General features: G+C 36.3%; 1 protein-coding gene across 5 annotated transcripts in view; it reads right to left on the bottom strand.

Annotated features, from left to right (window-relative positions):
* The window catches only part of MAP4K3 (mitogen-activated protein kinase kinase kinase kinase 3), a 192,348-nt gene that overhangs the window by 97,729 nt on the left and 81,206 nt on the right, over nt 1-13,413 (bottom strand). The gene's annotated exons all lie outside the window — the stretch shown is intronic.

Here is a 13,413-nt window from a genome sequence, read left to right as displayed (position 1 = left end):
AAATGAAACTGAGCCTTTTTCTCTTACACCATACACAAAAATCAACTTATGATGGAATAAAGATTTAAACTCGAGACCTGAGACTATAAAACTCCTACAAGAAGACACAAGGGGAAATCTTTATAACATTGGTCTTGGCAATGACTTCTTGGATGTGACACACACACAAAACACACAACAAAGGCAAAATAGACAAGTGAGACTACATCAACCTAAAAAGCTTCTACACAGCAAAGAAAATAATCAACAACAGAGTAAAAAGGCAACCTATGGAATGGGAGGAAATATTTGCAAATCATTTATCTGATAAGGGGTTAATAACCAAAATACATAAGAAACTCCTACAACTCAACACTAAAAAAACAAATAACAAAGAAACAAAACAAAAAGCTCTGATTAAAGAAAATGAGCAAAGGGCTTGAACAGACATTTTTCCAAAGATGACGTACAAATGGCAGCCCACAGGTATATGAAATGATGTTCAACATCACTAATCAGGGAAATGCAAATCAAAACCACAATGAGGTATCAACTCACACCTGTTAGGATGGCCATTATCACAAAAACAGAAAATAACAAGCATTGAGGAGGATGTGGAGAAACTGGAACACTTGTATACTGTTGGTGGGGCTATAAAATGGTGTAGCTGCTACAGAAAACAGAGTGGAAGTTTCCCAAAAATTAAAAATAGAACTAATACCATAGGATCCAGCAATCCCACTTTTAATGAAACCAGGATCTCAAAGAGCTATCTGCACTCCCATGTTCACTGCAGCATAATGCACAATAGCTAAGAGGTAGAAACAACCCAAAAGTCCACTGAGGGACGATGGATGAACGGATAAAGAAAATGTAGTATATACATACAATGAAGTATTATTCAACCACACAAAAGAAGGAAATCTTGTGATTATGCAACAACATGGATGAACCTGAGGACATTACGCTAAGTGAAATAAGCCAGTCACAGAAGGACAAATACTACCTGATTCCACTTATGTAAGGTATCCAAGCAGTTAAACTCACAGAAACGAAGTAAAATGGTACTTGCCAGGAGCTGAGGGGAGGGAGAAATGGGAAGTTTCTGTTCAATAGGTATAGAGTTTCAATCATGTAAGATTAAAAAGTACCCTGTTAACAGGGTAGATCTAATGTTATGTGTTTTTCACCACAGACATACACACACACACACACACACAAGGTTCAATGGCCAGAGAGCAAAATTTAAACTTAGACTGTGGGAAACAAGGTTTCTCATGGCCATGTTATGGGTACTTTGCTCATAAATCATCCTGCTTCCATTATATTTTAAACACAGAGAAGTGGGATTGTCCATCTATGCTACATGCAAGTGTTTTAATTATAAGGCCATTTTTAACTTACTTTCTAATTGTATATGTGGTACCATTCAAAATACATAATTTATAAACTCCATTCATATTATAGAAACAACAAATGGAATTATCAGTATTTCAGTAATTCATGGTTCACTTCTCAGACCTGTGACTCTCTTAAACAAGCTGTCAATTACTGTCTCAAACTACCAGAGTACCAGGAAATATTGAAATCCAATTACTAAAACTACCAGGGTACCATGAAATCCAATGGATAATTTTAAAAAGATGATAAATTGGCTTTGAGTAAATACAATATACAGTTATAAAATATTTTTTGTAAAAGCACAGAATCTGTAGTTTTAGTTTTTGGACACAATTTTTGTTTTTTGGAGAAATACTCAAACCACAATTATTACCACACAAAAATATAAAGGAAGTATCTAATAATCCTACTGACTTCTAGATATTTCAATATAAAAGTTAACTATAATAGCAATATATAAGGATTCAAAATAAAGAAAATGACTCCTCAAATATTTCATCCGATGAAAATAACTTATAGCTTATTTACTTGTTTGACCATCTTTTAGAAAGTGTTCCTGATTAACAATTCTTAAGATAAGTATCGCTTACATTTGCATAAATTGTTAGGAATCAACTCTTGGGTTCAACAGGATCAAGAAGAAATTCCCTTGGTGAAACAAAACAGTTTTAAAGATTAAAAGATCCTGAGTGGTGTACCAAAATAGCTTCTGTCAGACGATTAAGTTTAATTTTTGGTTTCAAGAAAACATGATTCCCACTCCCCAAAAAACTCCTACTCTAATGGAGTGTCTCTCAACCTTGTTTTCCTAATGGCCTCTCTCCATGAAATTTTAATGCCACAGATATTGTGCATATCTGTTTATGTACTGTATGTATATCTGCGCTTTAGACGTAAAGAGTAACATTTTTCACCCCCAAAGAACCACATTCCCCTCCCTTCTCATTTTAAAGGTCTATTTGAAACATTCCCCAATGTGAACAGATGGTCTTCAAGTAGTGAGGGAAGAATGGCTTAACCTGAGATTCTCTCCTTTTCTCTTACTTGAATCTAGCTTTTCTTTTGAGAGCCAAGTTTACCAATGTAGCTCCAATGGAAGATCCAACATAAGGCAGGTACTCATAACTCAGAAGTAAATTTCCAGTACCAGTCCTCCGGATTATACCCCCCTACTCTGTTAAAAATTGTGGCAGCATACCGAGAGTTCCTTTATGTAAAGTAGGCTTGCAGTAGGCTAAAAAAACGTTTTTGGAGTCAGAAAAGAAAGAGGAAAAATAAAGCATGGTATAGATTTTAAACCAGGTGAAGAAGACAAGGGGTAAAAATTTTTCTATCTTTATCATGCTTACCAACAAGAACCATAGTCTATTGTGTAGGGATAGTTTTAACTGCAAGACGCTTCAAGCTCTCTGATGTTCTAGTTCTCTCTCCCAAGACTTGATTTAAAAATAAAGTTTTCTAGTGGCTCCTGATCTGTTCTTGAGGCTAAGCAGGCATAAATAACAGCTAAATAAAACTTCTGAAAATACCAGTGCCTAAAATCAAAACAGTAAAGCAACTATTCTCCCACAAATTCCATTTTCACATACACTGCACCTCTCCCTTATCCCTTGTAACCTATCAGTCATGTTTTAAGTCCTATTCTTCCACACTAAAATCTCATGCAGTCATACCTGCCTTCCATGCTACTCAAGTGTGGAAGCTGTAATAGTAATAGGTCCTCTGAGCCCCAGGGTTTCTCTTCTCCAATATGTCCTATGTATACTGACCATGTTGCTAACCTGTGGGAAAAAAAAATCCCGAAGTCTAAATCTTTGGGCTAGTATTTACAGTTCTCCATGAACTATCATCAATCTGCTTTGCTCATCTTATTTCCTACTACGCCCAAACTGAGCATATCACTCTAGTCAAACGAAACTATTTCCCCAAAAGGCCTAGTATGTCAGCACCACCTCTGCTTTCTTCACACTATCCTCATATGAAATATCCTCCGTTCTCCCATACTGCTGGCAAAATCTTAGGCAGCTAAGGCTCAGCTGAACTGTTCCATTCTTAATTACACCAAGTGAAACGAACCTCACGACCTTTATGGAACCCACCAAATGAATCAGGATATATTAGTTACTCCTTCCTATTAGCATCCTTTCACAAGGCACCTTGCCTACATATTCCCTATCTAAAGTGCTTAATAGAGTAAACAGAGAGTCAAAGCCAGCTATTCAATGACCTGTGAGTTAATTAAGTTCCTCCAGTCACAGCCACCACCACTCCTTATCGCCAGTACCACAACTCATATACTATACACACGCTTTGCTCAACAGGCAAATCCCTGTAGTTAGGCTGCTGCCTACATAAACACTCTAGTTGGTTTTCACATTGGATAACAATCTCCTTGAAGGCAGGAACACGTCTCTGTATCCTCTGTTCTAACTAAACTGAGTGCTAAATAAATATTCATGAAGCTAATTCACTGAACAGACACACATGGTTGGGAATGAGGAAGAAACTGCAGGTATATTAAATAAAAGTCATTGTTATTTGCTTATTTTTGAGCATTACTTTTCAGTATGTAAATATCCAATCTGTCCAGTATAGTCAGCCTCAAGCCCATAATATGGCTCCCATATATTAAAGAGTGCCTAAACAATCCATGACTAACCTTTGAAAAGTAATTATTGTAAGTGATGTAACAATGACTCTCTTCACAATGGCAATAAACACATGGCAGCACTGAATAAACAAAAGTGGAGGTAAGGGATCCACTAAAGCACTCAAGGGAGACAGGAAAAGGAGCCAGATAAATAGTTGCCCTGAAGTCTTGCCAGTCTATGATGAAAGATAAAAGTAGAGAAAGTACCTCTCCTACACTCAGGACAAAAAAAACTAATGTCAAAAGCTGACAGGAAAGAAGATTCATTAAATGTGAGATTCATGAAAAAATAGAATGAGGTCTTACTGGTACCTTCTCACACTTTTAAAATTTTGCCCCACAATTTAATTAATGTTGCTCTCATGGAAACAGAATATAATAGCCTATTTTTTTTACTATGAATTTCTCTGCTCATCAACCTCAGTATTTTTCAGTATTTGTGTTAGAAAAGGAATGAGCTTTCCCATTTAGAAGGAATGAGTTTCTTCCATGAATTGCTCCCTAATTAATCAGTGTTATCTGCATTTATATTCTACTTTAATAACTACTGCCACAAACATCACCACAAATGAGTAATTATAAGTAACTTTAACACTGTTTTGTTCTTTTGCTGAGGAAGATTAGCCCTGAGCTAACATCTGTGCCAGTCTTTCCCTGTTTTATATGTGGGTCGCTGCCACAACATGGCTGACGAGTGGTGTAGGTCTGCAGCCGGGATCTGAACCTGTGAACCCAGGCTGCCTAAGTGGAACGTGCTGAACTTAACCACTATGCCATGGGGCTGCCCCCTTAAATATTATTTTTTTAGTGTGAAAAACTAAAGAATAATGGGTCAAGAATCAGATCCATAAATAAGATGTGTAACTCTGGTCAAATTATAAATGCTGTGCTTTTCTGCAATATGAACTGTGAGAATTAGGGTTAAGAGAGTGTTCAAACAGTACTTTGCTGCACAGGTATTTTCTATGACAAGTTTTGAAAGTTGTAAAACATCTGACAACTATTGAGATAGATTACCTACACAGTTCCCTATGGCTCTAAAATTCTGATTTTAAAACACAAAAAGAAAAAAAGATTCAAGAGACCCATAATGTAGATATACCACCTTATAAGAACTTAAAAATGAAACCTGAAAGTACATGAGTTCTGTTTTACTAGTGAGTTTTGTTTTACTAGCAATTTCTGCCACAAGCTCTCATCTTGATCCATTTTTAATTTTCTTTCAAAGTAGGTCTCAAGAGTTGGCGGTGCGCTAGCCCAATCCGCCTAAAGACCAGAGGAAAAAAACCTGTCGCCTAACAAACTCAGGTTTACTGACCCACTGCAATGAGGAAGACCACACACCAGAGGAACTTGGGCCATCTCACAAAACAGAGGAAAAGATAAGAGTTATTCTAAGATTTTGGGAAGAGTGGCGTTTAAACGTAATTTATATGAAGCAGGGTTTTGATAGGCTTGCAGCAAAGCAGAGCTGTGTGTAAAGGGGTCTCCTTTGGGACTGGACTGCAAACTGAACCCAAGGTCCTCTTTCCTTAGGAAGTACAAAGATAGATGTGGATGCTGTGTCCAGAAATCCCTTATCTGAAGTTGTGTATCCTGGCTGTAAGACTGCTTCTCTATGTTGAAATGACTTAGATTCTCCAGGCAAGAGTGGGATATTTTATTCTTACTGATATAAAACAGCCATGCATCGCTTAACCATGGGAATACATTCTGAAAATGCATTGTTAGGTGATGTCATCATCATGTGAACATCATAGAATGTACTGAAGAGGGAACAAAATTTGCCACCCAGAAAAGTGTTTGTTCAACACGAGGATTATTTTAGGCTGATTATTTTTAAGAAACAAAACTCAAAGTTTTTCTTGTTATCTCCCCCTTAACTGCCTAAAAGAATTCAGATAAAAAAAATCTGTCTCAGGAAGTGAGCTATCACCTCAGCATGACATGAACTAGGTGGTAGACAGAGAGGAACCTAGAAGAGCCTGTCTGCTGAGCTCCCCTCTGTGTTCTTCTGTTTCTGTGTGGCCAAAAAACGCTTATTTTCCAAACATTTGCTCCTTTTCTCCTACCTGTGAACTGCCTTCCTTCCCTTTGAAGTCCCTGACTCTTCTCACCCCCAACATCTTTTGTATTTAGCTGAAGATGGTATTTAAGGTGAGGGCTTTGGCCATTTTGGCAAGTTACTCAGTTTTCCTGGGATTTTCCCAAGCATACATGTTATCAAACTTTTGTTTTCCTCCTGTTAATGTGTCCCATGTCAATTTAATTCTTAGACCAGCCAGAAGAACCTAGAAGGGTAAAGGAAAATTTCTTCCTCCCCTACAGTACTTATACAAATGTACATGGTATTGCCTACTATATACCTAGGCTATACGGTACTAATCTTACAGTATTGCGGCCATATATGCAGTCCATCACTGACGGTAACGTTGTTATGTGGCACATGACTGCACATACAGACAAGTTTCTGACAGTCTATGACTTTTGGGATCAAAGTTTCTCAGTGAGTAAGCATTAGCTGCAGTCACACAAAGACAGAGTTTGCTACAACACTTTACAACTACACCATTCTTGGGAGAAATATTGTTCAAGGCTCCATCTGTGCCTCTTATTCCCGCCTGATAAAAGGCCAACTAGATTTTGACTTTCTCCATTAGTTACCTGAGATTCCTGTCTCCGTTTTATGTCAGAGTATGAATAACAGCTTGCTAATTAAACTGATTACATCATACTCTTCCGAAAGGAGTTTATTTGCTGGTTTATCTTTTAGTTTGTTTATTATGCATCAATTTCTCCACAAAAGATATCCAATTTGGGGAGATATACTGGTTTTGAAGAAACACTTATATCTTACCCCAATGAAGCTCATTTATTCATTTAATGTGCAAAAAATCACTTAGCTTGCTAAGTGGTGGTTCTACCACCAAAGATTTTTCATTTACTAGTTCAAAAAAATCTGTGTATTTCTTTAAATAAACATTCAGCTGAACCTAATAACACAGAACGTTTCCACACCACAGCTAACTCCTGAGAGTGGTGAAAAGGCAGGTTTCAGGTCTTAGCTCTCCACTCACTACAGCAAGTTAGTCAACTCTCAGTGCTTCTGTTTCCTTATCTGTAAAAACAGGAACAATAACATAAGGATTAGCAAGCCAACAAACTTAAAGCACTTAGAACAGGGCCTGACACAAATTAAGTTTGAATAAATGTTAGCTATTTATTAGCAAAAAATGTCATGGTTTAAACCAAACCCATCTCTGAGATATCCCTAAGATATCATCTTAGTCTCCGTGTCTTCCCTTGTTAATTTGATTTCTCCAATAAATATTTACTGAGGGTCTGCTAGGTATCAGGAAATCTATCAGGCACTGGTAAGCTTATGGTAAAGAAAATGGATACGAAGTTTGCCTTCACAGAAATCATGGTCTAGTGAAGACTTCAGCACCAATACATTCTTACCAACAGCTCTAATTTTTTTCTACTAGAAACATGCCTGTGTTACTGAGGAAAAGTTGCCAACCTTCTCAAAGAATTGCTATTATCAGACAGTGAGTTCCTTTATGACGAGGACCATGTCTTGTTGCTGATAATTCTAGTGCCTAACTAGAAAGGGTCTTAACAATGTAATAGTCAATAAATATTAGTGGCATTTCCCTAATTCTTATTTCTATAATTTATATTTTTCCACATTGTATTTTAACGTAGATGTAAACATTTAAAATGTATTTCTTCCCCCTTCTCTCCATACACACACACGCACAGCAAAAAAGGTATTATTATAAGTCAACAGTGTATCTTACAACTAGAGTGACCAACCTTGTCTATTTGCCCAGGACTGAGAGATTTCCTGGGACATGGCACTTTCAGTACTAAAACAGGGAACACCCCATGCAAAATGAGATGAGCTTGTCACTGTCTTGCAGCTGATGGTGTTGGAAAAATGAGTATGATTACACATTAAAAAATAAAACCAAGGGGGCCAGCCCAGTGCCGTAGTGGTTAAGTTCACATGCTCCACTTCAGCAGCCCAGGGTTCGTGGGTTTGGATCCCGGGCGCAGACCTAGCACTGTTCATCAAGCCACACTGCGGCGGCATCCCACATAAAATAGAGGAAGATTGGCACAGATATTAGCTCAGGGCTAATCTTCCTCACCAAAAAAAAAAAAAAAAAAAAAAAAGATAACCAAAACTTTACAACTTCACAAGTTTTGACCTCACAAACCAAAAAACAACATGCTGCAAACCTACACCATGGCCACCAGCCCAACACCAATCCTTTCTCCTCTGATATCCATCCTGAGCCTCCCTGCTTGGTCTCCCTTCCTCCTATGTCCCTCCAAGTTGCTGGTTACAGGATTTAGGCCATCTTAGACTCAGGTTTCCCAAACGATAGTACTGTTAATTACTTTTCTTCTCCACTCATCCTTTTTTTGGCTCTCAACTCATACCATGCTCCTCTTTTCACCTATATTTTATCTCTCACAACTCCTTAAGGAGACTTCATTCTCCTCAGTTCCAAACATTATCTTTAACCCCTTTTCTACGCTTGCATTTTCCTCAACTCTTTCCTAGTTACCATGGGAAAAGTTCTTTTTCCCTTTTCTCTGCTAAGTTAAAGAACTAGTTGTCCTAGTAGCCCCAGTAGTAGTATTAGTTACACATCTATAATCAGTGAGAGCCCAAATCTCTATTTTTAGTTATTTTTAAATTGCTGTTTTAAGTATTAATATAGCAATAAGTATTACTTCCTAGTAAGTATTAATATTTCAACAAGTGTTTTTTAACAGCTTTAATGAGACATAATTTACCCAAGTGAAGTGTACAACTCAACGGTTTTAATATACTTACAGGATTGCACAACCACCACCACCATCACTTTTAGAACATTTTCAAGCTCATTAGCAGTCACTCTCCATTCCCATCATTCCTCACCCCAGCCCTAGATAACCACTAACATACATTCTGTCCATTCAAATTTACCCATTCTGGTCATTTCATATAAATGGAATCATACCATTTGTGGTCCACTGTGACTAGCTTCTTTCATTTAGCATAGTTTTCAAGGTTCATCCACACTGTACACGTATCAGTACTTAATTCCTTTTCTTTTTGCTGAATAATATTCCACCATATGAATATATCCCATTTTATTTATCCATTCATCATCTGATGAATATTTGGGTTGTTCCCACTTTTTGGCTATTATGAATAATGCTGCTTTGAACACTGATGTACAAGCTTTTGTGTAAATCTATGTTCTCATTTCTCTTATGTATATACCTAGGAGTAGAAATGTTAGGTCATATGGTAACTCGCTGTTTAACAATTTTGAGGAATTGCTAAACTATTTTCCAAAGCAGCTGTTACCATTTTACGTTACTACCAGCAATGTCTGAGGTTTCCAATCACTCCATGATCTAACCAACACTTGTTATTGTCTTTTTTATTATAGACATCCCAGTTGGTATGAAGTAGTATCTCACTGTTTTACATTTTCAGTAACTAATGAAGCTGACATCTGTTGAACACGAGCCCATGGGTCATTTGTATTCTTCTTTGGAAGAATGTCTTTCAAATTCTTTGCCCATTTTTAAGTTGGATCGTCTCTCTTTTTTTTAAGTTGAAACAGTTTCTTTATATATTCTGCATACAGCCCCTTATCAGATATATAATTTATAAACATTTTCTCCCACTCGGTACACTGTCTTTTCACTTTGTTATTGGTTGTCTCCAGAACAAGAGTTCTTTATTTTTACATAATCTATCTAGTTTTTCTTCTGTCATTTATACTTTTGCTGTCATATCTAAGAAAGCCTAGCCTAACTCAAGGTTGCAAAGATTTATTCCTATGTTTCTTTCTAAGAGTTTTTACAGTTTCAGCTCTTACATTTAGATGTATTGACTCATCTGGAGTTAATTTCTGTGTATGATGTGAGGTAGGGGTTCAACTTCACTATTTTGCATGGGGATATCCAGTTGTCCCAGCACCATTCATTAAAAAAACTCTTCTTTCATTGACTTGTCTTGGCACTGTTTTCAAAAATCAAGTGACCATAAACGTAAGGATTAAATTCTGGACTCTCAATTCTATTCCATTCGTCTACATGTTTATCCTTATGCCAATACTCCTACACTATCTTGACTACTCTAGCTTTGCAGTAACTTATTTTTTTTTTTAAGATTGGCACCTGAGCTAACAACTGTTGCCAATCTTTTCTTCTTCTTCTTCTCCTCCTCCTCAAAGCCCCCGACTACCTAGTTGTATATTCTAGTTGTGAGTTCCTCTGGTTGTGCTATGTGGGACGCTGCCCCAGTATGGCCTGACAAGTGATGCCATATCCGTGCCCAGGATCCAAACTGGTGAAACCCCGGGCTGCTGAAGAGGAGCACACAAACTTAAACACTCAGCCACGGGGCCAGTGCCCTGCAGTACCTTTTGAAATGGGACAGTGTAAGTCCTTCAATTTCATTGTTCTTTTTCAAGATTCTTTTAGAGAGATTCTGGATCTCTTGTATTTCTACATGAATTTCAAGATCAGAATTGGTCAATTTCTGCCAAAAAGCAAGCAGAGATTTTGATAGAAATTGTGTTGAATCTGTGTATCAATTTTGAGAGTATTCCCATCTTAACAATATTCAGTCTTCCAATCTATGAATACGGAATGTCTTCCTACTTATTTAGATCTTCACTTCTTTCTTTCAACGTTTTGTAGTTTTCAGTTTACGAGTCTTGTGTTTCTTTTGTTAAATTTATACCTAATTATTTTAATCTATTTGATGTTATTGTAATTAGAATTATTTTCCTGATTTCATTTTTGGAATTACTTGTATATAGTACAACTATTTGTACTATAAATTTGTACAAATATTTGTAAAAATACAATTGATTTTTGTATATTGGTCTTGTATCATGCAATCTTGTTGAACTTATCAGTTCTAATAGTTTTTTAGTGGATTCCTTAGGGCTTTCTACATACAAGTTCATATTACTTGCAAACAGATATTTTATTTCTTCCTTTACAATCTAGATGCCTCTCATTTTTTTCTTGCCTAACTGTCCTAGGAACATTTACAGTGATGAATAGATATGGTGAGAATGTACTTCTTTGTCTTGTCCCTGATATTAAGGGAAAGCCATCTTGTCTTTCCATCATTACGTATGACGGCCAGCTGTGGATGTTTTGTACATGCACTCAATCAGGTTGAGAAAGTTCTTCCTATTCCTAGTTTGCTAAGCATTCTTATCATGAGAGGGTTTTAGATTCTGTCAATTGCTTTTCTGCATCTATTGAGAATTTTTGTGCTTTATCCTATTAATATGGTGTATTATAGTAACTGATTTCTGAATGTTAAACCAATGTATGCATTCGTGGGATAAAGCCCACTTAGTCATGGTGTATAATCTTTTTTATATGTTGCTGGATGTGGTTTGCTATGATTTTGTTGAGGATTTTTTCCACCTATATTCATTAGATTGGTCTGTAGTTTCCCTGTGAAGTCTCTATCTGATTTTGGTATCAGAGTAATACTGACCTCATGGAATGAGTGGGGAAGGAAGTGTTCCTTCCTCTTTTCTTTTTGGAAAGGGTCTGTGAAGGACTGCTATTAATTCTTACTTAAACATTTGGTAGAATTCACCAGTGACACCATTTGTTCCTAGCCTTTTCTCTGTGGAAAGTTTTTTGACTATTAATTCAATCTCTTTACTTGTTTTGGGTTTATTTAGATTTTCTATTTCCTCTTGAGTAAGTTTTGGTGATGTGTCTTCCTAGGAATTTGTCCATTCCATCTATGTATCTAATTTGTTAGCATTCAGTTGTTCATAGCATTTTTTTTTTTTACTGTAAAATCAGTAGTAATGTCCCCCCTTTCATTCCTGATTTTAGTAATTTTAGTCTTCTCTTTTTTTCTTGGTTGGACTATAAAGATTTGCCAATTTTGTTGATCTTTTCAAAGAACAAACTTTCAGTTTCATGATTTTTCTCTGTTGTTGTTCTCTGCTCTATTTATTGCCACTCTAATCTCTAACATTTATAATTTCCTTACTTACGTTTGTCTTGGATTTAACTTGCTCTTTCCTATTTACTTATTGGTTTAAATTTCTTAAGGTGGAAGGTTAGGTTATTGATTTGAAATTTTCTTTTTTAATACAGGTATTGACAGCTATATTTCCCTCTAAGTACTGCTTTAGCTGCATACCATAAGTTTTGATATGTTGTATTTTCGTTTTCATTCCTCTCAAAGTACGTCCTAATTTCCCTCATGATTTCTCCTTTGAGGCACTGGTGAATTAGGAGAGAGCTGTTTAATTTCCAAATATTTGCGAATTTCCTTGTGTCATAATTTCTAATTTAATGCTATTCTTGAAGAACATACTTCACAGGATTTTAATTCTTTTAAATTTATTGAGGCATGTTTTATGGCCTTGCACATGGTTTATCCTGGAGAATGCTCTATGTGTACTTAAGAAGAATATTTATTCTGCTAATGTAGGGTGAGTATTCTATAGATGTCTGTTAAGTCTAGTTGGTTTGTAGTATTTCTATTTCCTTGTTGATCTTCTGCCTAGTTGTTCTATCAATTATTGAGAGGGGAGTATTAAAGTTTCCAACCATTATTGTTTACCTGTCTTTTTCTCCCTTAAATTGTCAGTTTTTGCTTCATATATTCTGGGGATTTGTTGTTAAGTTTAAGCATTGTTTTCCACTCTTTTTCATAACAATATACAGAATTTACATTGTGGGCTATTTTTTTTCAGATTCCACATATAAGTGATACTATCCAGTATTTGTCTTTCTCTGTCTAGCTTATTCTCTTAGCATAATGCCCTCAAGGTCCATCCATGTTGTCACAAATGGCAGGATTTCCTTCTTTCTTGTGGCTGGATAATATTGCATTGAATATACATACACGTCTTCTTTATCAATTTATCTGCTGATGGACATTTAAGTCATTTCCATGTCTTGGCTATTGTGAAAGCTGCTGCAATAAACACGGAAGTGCAGGTATCTCTTTGATATCCTGCTTTCATATCCTGTGGATACATATAGAACTGGTTTTCCTGGATCATACAGTAGTTCTATTTTAATTTTTTGAGGAACCTCCATATTGTTTTTCATAGTAGCTGCACTATGAGAATTTACATTCCCACCAACAGTTCACACAGGTTCTCTTTTCTCCAAATCCTCACAGACACTTCTTATCTCCTGTCTTTTTTATGATAAAAAACTAAAAACCTTCTGCACAGCAAAGGAAATCATCAACAAAATGAAACAGCAACCTACAGAAGGGGAGAAAATATTTGCAAATCATATATCTGATAAGGAGTTACTATCCAAAATATATAAATAACTCACACAAGTCAATGGCAAAAAAAATC

Source organism: Equus quagga, chromosome 5 (genome assembly GCF_021613505.1).
Source record: "Equus quagga isolate Etosha38 chromosome 5, UCLA_HA_Equagga_1.0, whole genome shotgun sequence".
Lineage (NCBI taxonomy): Eukaryota > Metazoa > Chordata > Mammalia > Perissodactyla > Equidae > Equus > Equus quagga.
This window is presented reverse-complemented; position numbering and strand designations above follow the sequence as displayed.